This window comes from Tympanuchus pallidicinctus, unplaced genomic scaffold (assembly GCF_026119805.1).
Source record: "Tympanuchus pallidicinctus isolate F22 unplaced genomic scaffold, pur_lepc_1.0 scaffold7, whole genome shotgun sequence".
Classification (NCBI taxonomy): Eukaryota; Metazoa; Chordata; class Aves; order Galliformes; family Phasianidae; genus Tympanuchus; species Tympanuchus pallidicinctus.
The window spans coordinates 29,207,384-29,223,041 of NW_026294791.1; positions in this window are offsets into that span (position 1 = coordinate 29,207,384).

Below are 15,658 nucleotides of genomic sequence, written 5' to 3' on the forward strand. Positions count from 1 at the left end.
GAAGAAAGTGGTTTAGGCAGATTCACATAATTTGACTTAACACACTCATTCTATAGAAAAGAATTGAATCTCAAAGACTGGCAAGCAGAATTTTTAACAGGAACACTACTACGCAAATCGAAGAGCAATTCTGGTGTCATGCTACGTACTAACTGCCAGACACTTGTTTGCTTTACAAAATATGCATTAATTTATCAAAGTACCCCGCAAAATAAACAAAACTGAAGAAAACCTAAGCATTTTAAATGGTTAGGATTTGACAAAGGAAAAATAGAAAATGTTCCAAAGTAGCAAATCCAATTTTTGTTTCTTCAGAAACAAGCTCATTTCAGGTAAAAGCTGTTAGCTACTGCGATGTAAAGAAAATACAATTTACAATGTTCAGTGTTACAAACAAGAACTAATTTTGAAAAGATAACTAGTGGATTTCATGATGGCATAACTACATGAGCGGATGAGGAAAATGCTTGATGCCATCTATCTTAATGTCAGCAGAGACTTGGACATAGTCCCCATCATATCCTTCTTTTCAAATTCCAAATGTGTGGATTTGAAAGGTGGACTGATGAACAAAGTTTGGTCTAGTCATACCTTGAGAGTGGTGGTCATTGGCTCAACGTCTGGCTAGAGAAAGTAACAAGTGGTGCTCCTCAGGGGTCAGTACCGGGACCAATGCTCTTGAATATCTTCTTCAGCAGTGACATTGACAGTGGGATCAAGTACATTCTCATCAAGTTTGTGGATGACAACAAGCTATGTGATAAGGTCAAGATGACTGAGGGATGGGATGCCACTCAGAGAGACTTAGACAGCCTTTGTCAGTGGGACAAGGAGAAGCTCATGAGGTTCAAAAAATCCAAGTGCAAGGTACTGCACATGGGTAATGGCAACCAACCCCTTGTGTCAGTACAAGTTGAAGGATGTAAGGACAGAGAACAGCCCTGCCACAATGGGCATAGGGATACTAGTAAATAGCAAGTGGACATGAACTAGCAGTGTGTACCCTCACAGCCCAGAAAGCCACTCCTGTCCTGGACTGCACCAAAAGAATCGTGGTCAGCAGGTCAAGGTAGATGATCCTGCCCCTCTGCTCTGCATTGGTGAGACCACATCGGGAGTACTCCATCCTGAATGCAACCCTAGCATACTGCTGACTGTCCCTGTTTTGTATGATCAGAAAAGTGTTACTATTGCCATGAAGTGACATATTACCTTTCATTAACCCTTACACTTCCTAGATGATTGTGTTTTTTCTCCTTTTGTGACATCCATTCGTCACACTCTCAGTTGGAGGACTGATAGGATTGAGATCTTACTTCTTCAGAAGTGATCTTACTTCTTTAGAAGTTTAAAGCAACTATTTCTTCTTCCTGGTGATTATAGTGATAGTGAATTTTTCAACTGAAATGTAAAACTCGTGGGTGTTGTAGAATAAATAGAGTAGATATGCTAAGCCAGTTTAAGTGACAACACTTTTCGGGAAGAGAGGATAAAGTTAAGGAATGAGGCAAGTCATTAATCTGAGCAAAAGTGGAAAAAATAAAAATAAAAAAAAATCAGGGGAGCAGAAAAATGAATAGATAGGGCACGCACAAATCAATAGCAGGAGTGTCATTAAACTCAAAAGGAGGCAAGCTTTGTTCCCTAACGAAGGACAATTTTTGCAATGACCCTCATTGTCCACTTTGCATCATATCTGTTTGAAATTCTAGGCCCCTTTCTTCCATCTTGAATGCGGGATTGCATATATGCAATACTGTGAAACAAGAACATTCTGCCTCTAAAACAATTTTGCTCACACTTCCACCTGCTCACCCTGCCACATCATCTGCCTCCTGGAGCAGCCCAGCCTGGCCAAGGGGTGGATGGGGCCAGGCTGAATGAATGAATGAATGAATGAATGAATGAATGAATGAATGAATGAATGGGGCCTGGTAAATATTTCTATAATTAGTCAAAGCACAGTAATTTTTTTCCCTACAGGTTAAATACTGCTGATTAGCTGCTTACTTTTTAGAAAGTTCTCTGTCCTTAGTATTATATATACACGAGTCTTTTTCTGACCTGCTGTAAGCCCGTTAGTCCAAACCAGATAAGGAGTCTAATTTTAGAGCTGGAGATAGTGTAACACTGTTACTAGTTGATACTTGCTATGTCATTGCATTCTAGGATTATGTAATAAACAAAAGAACTGCCTCGTAGAAGAGAATGACTGATTAATTACAATACAGTAGTGATCTTGTTTTTGGTGTTATTGTTGCATATGTATATCTGCCTTTGCATTGTTAGTTCTAAAAGATACTGTCTACAGGTATTGCTGACAATTAAAAAAAAAAATTACAATTCTTATTTATTCTTGGAAATATATTTCTTTGCTTGCTATGAATCAGTTAATACTGAGCCATGATATTTGGCTGTGCTAGTGCACTTTACTGAATGTATCAAAGTACATAAGACATATTGATATTGTAACAATTAAACACAGAAACAAAGACTGTGTCTAAAAAACAATTCCAAAGTTTTAGGAAGGAAGGCTTATAACAGAACTCTATAATAATAGAGTTCTGAGACTGCCTGATACAAGAAGAAAGTGGTTTAGGCAGATTCACATAATTTGACTTAACACACTCATTCTATAGAAAAGAATTGAATCTCAAAGACTGGCAAGCAGAATTTTTAACAGGAACACTACTACGCAAATCGAAGAGCAATTCTGGTGTCATGCTACGTACTAACTGCCAGACACTTGTTTGCTTTACAAAATATGCATTAATTTATCAAAGTACCCCGCAAAATAAACAAAACTGAAGAAAACCTAAGCATTTTAAATGGTTAGGATTTGACAAAGGAAAAATAGAAAATGTTCCAAAGTAGCAAATCCAATTTTTGTTTCTTCAGAAACAAGCTCATTTCAGGTAAAAGCTGTTAGCTACTGCGATGTAAAGAAAATACAATTTACAATGTTCAGTGTTACAAACAAGAACTAATTTTGAAAAGATAACTAGTGGATTTCATGATGGCATAACTACATGAGCGGATGAGGAAAATGCTTGATGCCATCTATCTTAATGTCAGCAGAGACTTGGACATAGTCCCCATCATATCCTTCTTTTCAAATTCCAAATGTGTGGATTTGAAAGGTGGACTGATGAACAAAGTTTGGTCTAGTCATACCTTGAGAGTGGTGGTCATTGGCTCAACGTCTGGCTAGAGAAAGTAACAAGTGGTGCTCCTCAGGGGTCAGTACCGGGACCAATGCTCTTGAATATCTTCTTCAGCAGTGACATTGACAGTGGGATCAAGTACATTCTCATCAAGTTTGTGGATGACAACAAGCTATGTGATAAGGTCAAGATGACTGAGGGATGGGATGCCACTCAGAGAGACTTAGACAGCCTTTGTCAGTGGGACAAGGAGAAGCTCATGAGGTTCAAAAAATCCAAGTGCAAGGTACTGCACATGGGTAATGGCAACCAACCCCTTGTGTCAGTACAAGTTGAAGGATGTAAGGACAGAGAACAGCCCTGCCACAATGGGCATAGGGATACTAGTAAATAGCAAGTGGACATGAACTAGCAGTGTGTACCCTCACAGCCCAGAAAGCCACTCCTGTCCTGGACTGCACCAAAAGAATCGTGGTCAGCAGGTCAAGGTAGATGATCCTGCCCCTCTGCTCTGCATTGGTGAGACCACATCGGGAGTACTCCATCCTGAATGCAACCCTAGCATACTGCTGACTGTCCCTGTTTTGTATGATCAGAAAAGTGTTACTATTGCCATGAAGTGACATATTACCTTTCATTAACCCTTACACTTCCTAGATGATTGTGTTTTTTCTCCTTTTGTGACATCCATTCGTCACACTCTCAGTTGGAGGACTGATAGGATTGAGATCTTACTTCTTCAGAAGTGATCTTACTTCTTTAGAAGTTTAAAGCAACTATTTCTTCTTCCTGGTGATTATAGTGATAGTGAATTTTTCAACTGAAATGTAAAACTCGTGGGTGTTGTAGAATAAATAGAGTAGATATGCTAAGCCAGTTTAAGTGACAACACTTTTCGGGAAGAGAGGATAAAGTTAAGGAATGAGGCAAGTCATTAATCTGAGCAAAAGTGGAAAAAATAAAAATAAAAAAAAATCAGGGGAGCAGAAAAATGAATAGATAGGGCACGCACAAATCAATAGCAGGAGTGTCATTAAACTCAAAAGGAGGCAAGCTTTGTTCCCTAACGAAGGACAATTTTTGCAATGACCCTCATTGTCCACTTTGCATCATATCTGTTTGAAATTCTAGGCCCCTTTCTTCCATCTTGAATGCGGGATTGCATATATGCAATACTGTGAAACAAGAACATTCTGCCTCTAAAACAATTTTGCTCACACTTCCACCTGCTCACCCTGCCACATCATCTGCCTCCTGGAGCAGCCCAGCCTGGCCAAGGGGTGGATGGGGCCAGGCTGAATGAATGAATGAATGAATGAATGAATGAATGAATGAATGAATGGGGCCTGGTAAATATTTCTATAATTAGTCAAAGCACAGTAATTTTTTTCCCTACAGGTTAAATACTGCTGATTAGCTGCTTACTTTTTAGAAAGTTCTCTGTCCTTAGTATTATATATACACGAGTCTTTTTCTGACCTGCTGTAAGCCCGTTAGTCCAAACCAGATAAGGAGTCTAATTTTAGAGCTGGAGATAGTGTAACACTGTTACTAGTTGATACTTGCTATGTCATTGCATTCTAGGATTATGTAATAAACAAAAGAACTGCCTCGTAGAAGAGAATGACTGATTAATTACAATACAGTAGTGATCTTGTTTTTGGTGTTATTGTTGCATATGTATATCTGCCTTTGCATTGTTAGTTCTAGAAGATACTGTCTACAGGTATTGCTGACAATTAAAAAAAAAAATTACAATTCTTATTTATTCTTGGAAATATATTTCTTTGCTTGCTATGAATCAGTTAATACTGAGCCATGATATTTTGCTGTGCTAGTGCACTTTACTGAATGTATCAAAGTACATAAGACATATTGATATTGTAACAATTAAACACAGAAACAAAGACTGTGTCTAAAAAACAATTCCAAAGTTTTAGGAAGGAAGGCTTATAACAGAACTCTATAATAATAGAGTTCTGAGACTGCCTGATACAAGAAGAAAGTGGTTTAGGCAGATTCACATAATTTGACTTAACACACTCATTCTATAGAAAAGAATTGAATCTCAAAGACTGGCAAGCAGAATTTTTAACAGGAACACTACTACGCAAATCGAAGAGCAATTCTGGTGTCATGCTACGTACTAACTGCCAGACACTTGTTTGCTTTACAAAATATGCATTAATTTATCAAAGTACCCCGCAAAATAAACAAAACTGAAGAAAACCTAAGCATTTTAAATGGTTAGGATTTGACAAAGGAAAAATAGAAAATGTTCCAAAGTAGCAAATCCAATTTTTGTTTCTTCAGAAACAAGCTCATTTCAGGTAAAAGCTGTTAGCTACTGCGATGTAAAGAAAATACAATTTACAATGTTCAGTGTTACAAACAAGAACTAATTTTGAAAAGATAACTAGTGGATTTCATGATGGCATAACTACATGAGCGGATGAGGAAAATGCTTGATGCCATCTATCTTAATGTCAGCAGAGACTTGGACATAGTCCCCATCATATCCTTCTTTTCAAATTCCAAATGTGTGGATTTGAAAGGTGGACTGATGAACAAAGTTTGGTCTAGTCATACCTTGAGAGTGGTGGTCATTGGCTCAACGTCTGGCTAGAGAAAGTAACAAGTGGTGCTCCTCAGGGGTCAGTACCGGGACCAATGCTCTTGAATATCTTCTTCAGCAGTGACATTGACAGTGGGATCAAGTACATTCTCATCAAGTTTGTGGATGACAACAAGCTATGTGATAAGGTCAAGATGACTGAGGGATGGGATGCCACTCAGAGAGACTTAGACAGCCTTTGTCAGTGGGACAAGGAGAAGCTCATGAGGTTCAAAAAATCCAAGTGCAAGGTACTGCACATGGGTAATGGCAACCAACCCCTTGTGTCAGTACAAGTTGAAGGATGTAAGGACAGAGAACAGCCCTGCCACAATGGGCATAGGGATACTAGTAAATAGCAAGTGGACATGAACTAGCAGTGTGTACCCTCACAGCCCAGAAAGCCACTCCTGTCCTGGACTGCACCAAAAGAATCGTGGTCAGCAGGTCAAGGTAGATGATCCTGCCCCTCTGCTCTGCATTGGTGAGACCACATCGGGAGTACTCCATCCTGAATGCAACCCTAGCATACTGCTGACTGTCCCTGTTTTGTATGATCAGAAAAGTGTTACTATTGCCATGAAGTGACATATTACCTTTCATTAACCCTTACATTTCCTAGATGATTGTGTTTTTTCTCCTTTTGTGACATCCATTCGTCACACTCTCAGTTGGAGGACTGATAGGATTGAGATCTTACTTCTTCAGAAGTGATCTTACTTCTTTAGAAGTTTAAAGCAACTATTTCTTCTTCCTGGTGATTATAGTGATAGTGAATTTTTCAACTGAAATGTAAAACTCGTGGGTGTTGTAGAATAAATAGAGTAGATATGCTAAGCCAGTTTAAGTGACAACACTTTTCGGGAAGAGAGGATAAAGTTAAGGAATGAGGCAAGTCATTAATCTGAGCAAAAGTGGAAAAAAAAAAAATAAAAAAAAATCAGGGGAGCAGAAAAATGAATAGATAGGGCACGCACAAATCAATAGCAGGACTGTCATTAAACTCAAAAGGAGGCAAGCTTTGTTCCCTAACGAAGGACAATTTTTGCAATGACCCTCATTGTCCACTTTGCATCATATCTGTTTGAAATTCTAGGCCCCTTTCTTCCATCTTGAATGCGGGATTGCATATATGCAATACTGTGAAACAAGAACATTCTGCCTCTAAAACAATTTTGCTCACACTTCCACCTGCTCACCCTGCCACATCATCTGCCTCCTGGAGCAGCCCAGCCTGGCCAAGGGGTGGATGGGGCCAGGCTGAATGAATGAATGAATGAATGAATGAATGAATGAATGAATGAATGAATGAATGGGGCCTGGTAAATATTTCTATAATTAGTCAAAGCACAGTAATTTTTTTCCCTACAGGTTAAATACTGCTGATTAGCTGCTTACTTTTTAGAAAGTTCTCTGTCCTTAGTATTATATATACACGAGTCTTTTTCTGACCTGCTGTAAGCCCGTTAGTCCAAACCAGATAAGGAGTCTAATTTTAGAGCTGGAGATAGTGTAACACTGTTACTAGTTGATACTTGCTATGTCATTGCATTCTAGGATTATGTAATAAACAAAAGAACTGCCTCGTAGAAGAGAATGACTGATTAATTACAATACAGTAGTGATCTTGTTTTTGGTGTTATTGTTGCATATGTATATCTGCCTTTGCATTGTTAGTTCTAGAAGATACTGTCTACAGGTATTGCTGACAATTAAAAAAAAAAATTACAATTCTTATTTATTCTTGGAAATATATTTCTTTGCTTGCTATGAATCAGTTAATACTGAGCCATGATATTTTGCTGTGCTAGTGCACTTTACTGAATGTATCAAAGTACATAAGACATATTGATATTGTAACAATTAAACACAGAAACAAAGACTGTGTCTAAAAAACAATTCCAAAGTTTTAGGAAGGAAGGCTTATTATAGAGTTCTGAGACTGCCTGATACAAGAAGAAAGTGGTTTAGGCAGATTCACATAATTTGACTTAACACACTCATTCTATAGAAAAGAATTGAATCTCAAAGACTGGCAAGCAGAATTTTTAACAGGAACACTACTACGCAAATCGAAGAGCAATTCTGGTGTCATGCTACGTACTAACTGCCAGACACTTGTTTGCTTTACAAAATATGCATTAATTTATCAAAGTACCCCGCAAAATAAACAAAACTGAAGAAAACCTAAGCATTTTAAATGGTTAGGATTTGACAAAGGAAAAATAGAAAATGTTCCAAAGTAGCAAATCCAATTTTTGTTTCTTCAGAAACAAGCTCATTTCAGGTAAAAGCTGTTAGCTACTGCGATGTAAAGAAAATACAATTTACAATGTTCAGTGTTACAAACAAGAACTAATTTTGAAAAGATAACTAGTGGATTTCATGATGGCATAACTACATGAGCGGATGAGGAAAATGCTTGATGCCATCTATCTTAATGTCAGCAGAGACTTGGACATAGTCCCCATCATATCCTTCTTTTCAAATTCCAAATGTGTGGATTTGAAAGGTGGACTGATGAACAAAGTTTGGTCTAGTCATACCTTGAGAGTGGTGGTCATTGGCTCAACGTCTGGCTAGAGAAAGTAACAAGTGGTGCTCCTCAGGGGTCAGTACCGGGACCAATGCTCTTGAATATCTTCTTCAGCAGTGACATTGACAGTGGGATCAAGTACATTCTCATCAAGTTTGTGGATGACAACAAGCTATGTGATAAGGTCAAGATGACTGAGGGATGGGATGCCACTCAGAGAGACTTAGACAGCCTTTGTCAGTGGGACAAGGAGAAGCTCATGAGGTTCAAAAAATCCAAGTGCAAGGTACTGCACATGGGTAATGGCAACCAACCCCTTGTGTCAGTACAAGTTGAAGGATGTAAGGACAGAGAACAGCCCTGCCACAATGGGCATAGGGATACTAGTAAATAGCAAGTGGACATGAACTAGCAGTGTGTACCCTCACAGCCCAGAAAGCCACTCCTGTCCTGGACTGCACCAAAAGAATCGTGGTCAGCAGGTCAAGGTAGATGATCCTGCCCCTCTGCTCTGCATTGGTGAGACCACATCGGGAGTACTCCATCCTGAATGCAACCCTAGCATACTGCTGACTGTCCCTGTTTTGTATGATCAGAAAAGTGTTACTATTGCCATGAAGTGACATACTACCTTTCATTAACCCTTACACTTCCTAGATGATTGTGTTTTTTCTCCTTTTGTGACATCCATTCGTCACACTCTCAGTTGGAGGACTGATAGGATTGAGATCTTACTTCTTCAGAAGTGATCTTACTTCTTTAGAAGTTTAAAGCAACTATTTCTTCTTCCTGGTGATTATAGTGATAGTGAATTTTTCAACTGAAATGTAAAACTCGTGGGTGTTGTAGAATAAATAGAGTAGATATGCTAAGCCAGTTTAAGTGACAACACTTTTCGGGAAGAGAGGATAAAGTTAAGGAATGAGGCAAGTCATTAATCTGAGCAAAAGTGGAAAAAAAAAAAAAAAAAAAAAATCAGGGGAGCAGAAAAATGAATAGATAGGGCACGCACAAATCAATAGCAGGACTGTCATTAAACTCAAAAGGAGGCAAGCTTTGTTCCCTAACGAAGGACAATTTTTGCAATGACCCTCATTGTCCACTTTGCATCATATCTGTTTGAAATTCTAGGCCCCTTTCTTCCATCTTGAATGCGGGATTGCATATATGCAATACTGTGAAACAAGAACATTCTGCCTCTAAAACAATTTTGCTCACACTTCCACCTGCTCACCCTGCCACATCATCTGCCTCCTGGAGCAGCCCAGCCTGGCCAAGGGGTGGATGGGGCCAGGCTGAATGAATGAATGAATGAATGAATGAATGAATGAATGAATGAATGAATGGGGCCTGGTAAATATTTCTATAATTAGTCAAAGCACAGTAATTTTTTTCCCTACAGGTTAAATACTGCTGATTAGCTGCTTACTTTTTAGAAAGTTCTCTGTCCTTAGTATTATATATACACGAGTCTTTTTCTGACCTGCTGTAAGCCCGTTAGTCCAAACCAGATAAGGAGTCTAATTTTAGAGCTGGAGATAGTGTAACACTGTTACTAGTTGATACTTGCTATGTCATTGCATTCTAGGATTATGTAATAAACAAAAGAACTGCCTCGTAGAAGAGAATGACTGATTAATTACAATACAGTAGTGATCTTGTTTTTGGTGTTATTGTTGCATATGTATATCTGCCTTTGCATTGTTAGTTCTAGAAGATACTGTCTACAGGTATTGCTGACAATTAAAAAAAAAAATTACAATTCTTATTTATTCTTGGAAATATATTTCTTTGCTTGCTATGAATCAGTTAATACTGAGCCATGATATTTTGCTGTGCTAGTGCACTTTACTGAATGTATCAAAGTACATAAGACATATTGATATTGTAACAATTAAACACAGAAACAAAGACTGTGTCTAAAAAACAATTCCAAAGTTTTAGGAAGGAAGGCTTATAACAGAACTCTATAATAATAGAGTTCTGAGACTGCCTGATACAAGAAGAAAGTGGTTTAGGCAGATTCACATAATTTGACTTAACACACTCATTCTATAGAAAAGAATTGAATCTCAAAGACTGGCAAGCAGAATTTTTAACAGGAACACTACTACGCAAATCGAAGAGCAATTCTGGTGTCATGCTACGTACTAACTGCCAGACACTTGTTTGCTTTACAAAATATGCATTAATTTATCAAAGTACCCCGCAAAATAAACAAAACTGAAGAAAACCTAAGCATTTTAAATGGTTAGGATTTGACAAAGGAAAAATAGAAAATGTTCCAAAGTAGCAAATCCAATTTTTGTTTCTTCAGAAACAAGCTCATTTCAGGTAAAAGCTGTTAGCTACTGCGATGTAAAGAAAATACAATTTACAATGTTCAGTGTTACAAACAAGAACTAATTTTGAAAAGATAACTAGTGGATTTCATGATGGCATAACTACATGAGCGGATGAGGAAAATGCTTGATGCCATCTATCTTAATGTCAGCAGAGACTTGGACATAGTCCCCATCATATCCTTCTTTTCAAATTCCAAATGTGTGGATTTGAAAGGTGGACTGATGAACAAAGTTTGGTCTAGTCATACCTTGAGAGTGGTGGTCATTGGCTCAACGTCTGGCTAGAGAAAGTAACAAGTGGTGCTCCTCAGGGGTCAGTACCGGGACCAATGCTCTTGAATATCTTCTTCAGCAGTGACATTGACAGTGGGATCAAGTACATTCTCATCAAGTTTGTGGATGACAACAAGCTATGTGATAAGGTCAAGATGACTGAGGGATGGGATGCCACTCAGAGAGACTTAGACAGCCTTTGTCAGTGGGACAAGGAGAAGCTCATGAGGTTCAAAAAATCCAAGTGCAAGGTACTGCACATGGGTAATGGCAACCAACCCCTTGTGTCAGTACAAGTTGAAGGATGTAAGGACAGAGAACAGCCCTGCCACAATGGGCATAGGGATACTAGTAAATAGCAAGTGGACATGAACTAGCAGTGTGTACCCTCACAGCCCAGAAAGCCACTCCTGTCCTGGACTGCACCAAAAGAATCGTGGTCAGCAGGTCAAGGTAGATGATCCTGCCCCTCTGCTCTGCATTGGTGAGACCACATCGGGAGTACTCCATCCTGAATGCAACCCTAGCATACTGCTGACTGTCCCTGTTTTGTATGATCAGAAAAGTGTTACTATTGCCATGAAGTGACATACTACCTTTCATTAACCCTTACATTTCCTAGATGATTGTGTTTTTTCTCCTTTTGTGACATCCATTCGTCACACTCTCAGTTGGAGGACTGATAGGATTGAGATCTTACTTCTTCAGAAGTGATCTTACTTCTTTAGAAGTTTAAAGCAACTATTTCTTCTTCCTGGTGATTATAGTGATAGTGAATTTTTCAACTGAAATGTAAAACTCGTGGGTGTTGTAGAATAAATAGAGTAGATATGCTAAGCCAGTTTAAGTGACAACACTTTTCGGGAAGAGAGGATAAAGTTAAGGAATGAGGCAAGTCATTAATCTGAGCAAAAGTGGAAAAAAAAAAAAAAAAAAAAAAATCAGGGGAGCAGAAAAATGAATAGATAGGGCACGCACAAATCAATAGCAGGACTGTCATTAAACTCAAAAGGAGGCAAGCTTTGTTCCCTAACGAAGGACAATTTTTGCAATGACCCTCATTGTCCACTTTGCATCATATCTGTTTGAAATTCTAGGCCCCTTTCTTCCATCTTGAATGCGGGATTGCATATATGCAATACTGTGAAACAAGAACATTCTGCCTCTAAAACAATTTTGCTCACACTTCCACCTGCTCACCCTGCCACATCATCTGCCTCCTGGAGCAGCCCAGCCTGGCCAAGGGGTGGATGGGGCCAGGCTGAATGAATGAATGAATGAATGAATGAATGAATGAATGAATGAATGAATGGGGCCTGGTAAATATTTCTATAATTAGTCAAAGCACAGTAATTTTTTTCCCTACAGGTTAAATACTGCTGATTAGCTGCTTACTTTTTAGAAAGTTCTCTGTCCTTAGTATTATATATACACGAGTCTTTTTCTGACCTGCTGTAAGCCCGTTAGTCCAAACCAGATAAGGAGTCTAATTTTAGAGCTGGAGATAGTGTAACACTGTTACTAGTTGATACTTGCTATGTCATTGCATTCTAGGATTATGTAATAAACAAAAGAACTGCCTCGTAGAAGAGAATGACTGATTAATTACAATACAGTAGTGATCTTGTTTTTGGTGTTATTGTTGCATATGTATATCTGCCTTTGCATTGTTAGTTCTAGAAGATACTGTCTACAGGTATTGCTGACAATTAAAAAAAAAAAATTACAATTCTTATTTATTCTTGGAAATATATTTCTTTGCTTGCTATGAATCAGTTAATACTGAGCCATGATATTTTGCTGTGCTAGTGCACTTTACTGAATGTATCAAAGTACATAAGACATATTGATATTGTAACAATTAAACACAGAAACAAAGACTGTGTCTAAAAAACAATTCCAAAGTTTTAGGAAGGAAGGCTTATTATAGAGTTCTGAGACTGCCTGATACAAGAAGAAAGTGGTTTAGGCAGATTCACATAATTTGACTTAACACACTCATTCTATAGAAAAGAATTGAATCTCAAAGACTGGCAAGCAGAATTTTTAACAGGAACACTACTACGCAAATCGAAGAGCAATTCTGGTGTCATGCTACGTACTAACTGCCAGACACTTGTTTGCTTTACAAAATATGCATTAATTTATCAAAGTACCCCGCAAAATAAACAAAACTGAAGAAAACCTAAGCATTTTAAATGGTTAGGATTTGACAAAGGAAAAATAGAAAATGTTCCAAAGTAGCAAATCCAATTTTTGTTTCTTCAGAAACAAGCTCATTTCAGGTAAAAGCTGTTAGCTACTGCGATGTAAAGAAAATACAATTTACAATGTTCAGTGTTACAAACAAGAACTAATTTTGAAAAGATAACTAGTGGATTTCATGATGGCATAACTACATGAGCGGATGAGGAAAATGCTTGATGCCATCTATCTTAATGTCAGCAGAGACTTGGACATAGTCCCCATCATATCCTTCTTTTCAAATTCCAAATGTGTGGATTTGAAAGGTGGACTGATGAACAAAGTTTGGTCTAGTCATACCTTGAGAGTGGTGGTCATTGGCTCAACGTCTGGCTAGAGAAAGTAACAAGTGGTGCTCCTCAGGGGTCAGTACCGGGACCAATGCTCTTGAATATCTTCTTCAGCAGTGACATTGACAGTGGGATCAAGTACATTCTCATCAAGTTTGTGGATGACAACAAGCTATGTGATAAGGTCAAGATGACTGAGGGATGGGATGCCACTCAGAGAGACTTAGACAGCCTTTGTCAGTGGGACAAGGAGAAGCTCATGAGGTTCAAAAAATCCAAGTGCAAGGTACTGCACATGGGTAATGGCAACCAACCCCTTGTGTCAGTACAAGTTGAAGGATGTAAGGACAGAGAACAGCCCTGCCACAATGGGCATAGGGATACTAGTAAATAGCAAGTGGACATGAACTAGCAGTGTGTACCCTCACAGCCCAGAAAGCCACTCCTGTCCTGGACTGCACCAAAAGAATCGTGGTCAGCAGGTCAAGGTAGATGATCCTGCCCCTCTGCTCTGCATTGGTGAGACCACATCGGGAGTACTCCATCCTGAATGCAACCCTAGCATACTGCTGACTGTCCCTGTTTTGTATGATCAGAAAAGTGTTACTATTGCCATGAAGTGACATACTACCTTTCATTAACCCTTACATTTCCTAGATGATTGTGTTTTTTCTCCTTTTGTGACATCCATTCGTCACACTCTCAGTTGGAGGACTGATAGGATTGAGATCTTACTTCTTCAGAAGTGATCTTACTTCTTTAGAAGTTTAAAGCAACTATTTCTTCTTCCTGGTGATTATAGTGATAGTGAATTTTTCAACTGAAATGTAAAACTCGTGGGTGTTGTAGAATAAATAGAGTAGATATGCTAAGCCAGTTTAAGTGACAACACTTTTCGGGAAGAGAGGATAAAGTTAAGGAATGAGGCAAGTCATTAATCTGAGCAAAAGTGGAAAAAATAAAAATAAAAAAAAATCAGGGGAGCAGAAAAATGAATAGATAGGGCACGCACAAATCAATAGCAGGACTGTCATTAAACTCAAAAGGAGGCAAGCTTTGTTCCCTAACGAAGGACAATTTTTGCAATGACCCTCATTGTCCACTTTGCATCATATCTGTTTGAAATTCTAGGCCCCTTTCTTCCATCTTGAATGCGGGATTGCATATATGCAATACTGTGAAACAAGAACATTCTGCCTCTAAAACAATTTTGCTCACACTTCCACCTGCTCACCCTGCCACATCATCTGCCTCCTGGAGCAGCCCAGCCTGGCCAAGGGGTGGATGGGGCCAGGCTGAATGAATGAATGAATGAATGAATGAATGAATGAATGAATGAATGAATGGGGCCTGGTAAATATTTCTATAATTAGTCAAAGCACAGTAATTTTTTTCCCTACAGGTTAAATACTGCTGATTAGCTGCTTACTTTTTAGAAAGTTCTCTGTCCTTAGTATTATATATACACGAGTCTTTTTCTGACCTGCTGTAAGCCCGTTAGTCCAAACCAGATAAGGAGTCTAATTTTAGAGCTGGAGATAGTGTAACACTGTTACTAGTTGATACTTGCTATGTCATTGCATTCTAGGATTATGTAATAAACAAAAGAACTGCCTCGTAGAAGAGAATGACTGATTAATTACAATACAGTAGTGATCTTGTTTTTGGTGTTATTGTTGCATATGTATATCTGCCTTTGCATTGTTAGTTCTAGAAGATACTGTCTACAGGTATTGCTGACAATTAAAAAAAAAAAATTACAATTCTTATTTATTCTTGGAAATATATTTCTTTGCTTGCTATGAATCAGTTAATACTGAGCCATGATATTTTGCTGTGCTAGTGCACTTTACTGAATGTATCAAAGTACATAAGACATATTGATATTGTAACAATTAAACACAGAAACAAAGACTGTGTCTAAAAAACAATTCCAAAGTTTTAGGAAGGAAGGCTTATTATAGAGTTCTGAGACTGCCTGATACAAGAAGAAAGTGGTTTAGGCAGATTCACATAATTTGACTTAACACACTCATTCTATAGAAAAGAATTGAATCTCAAAGACTGGCAAGCAGAATTTTTAACAGGAACACTACTACGCAAATCGAAGAGCAATTCTGGTGTCATGCTACGTACTAACTGCCAGACACTTGTTTGCTTTACAAAATATGCATTAATTTATCAAAGTACCC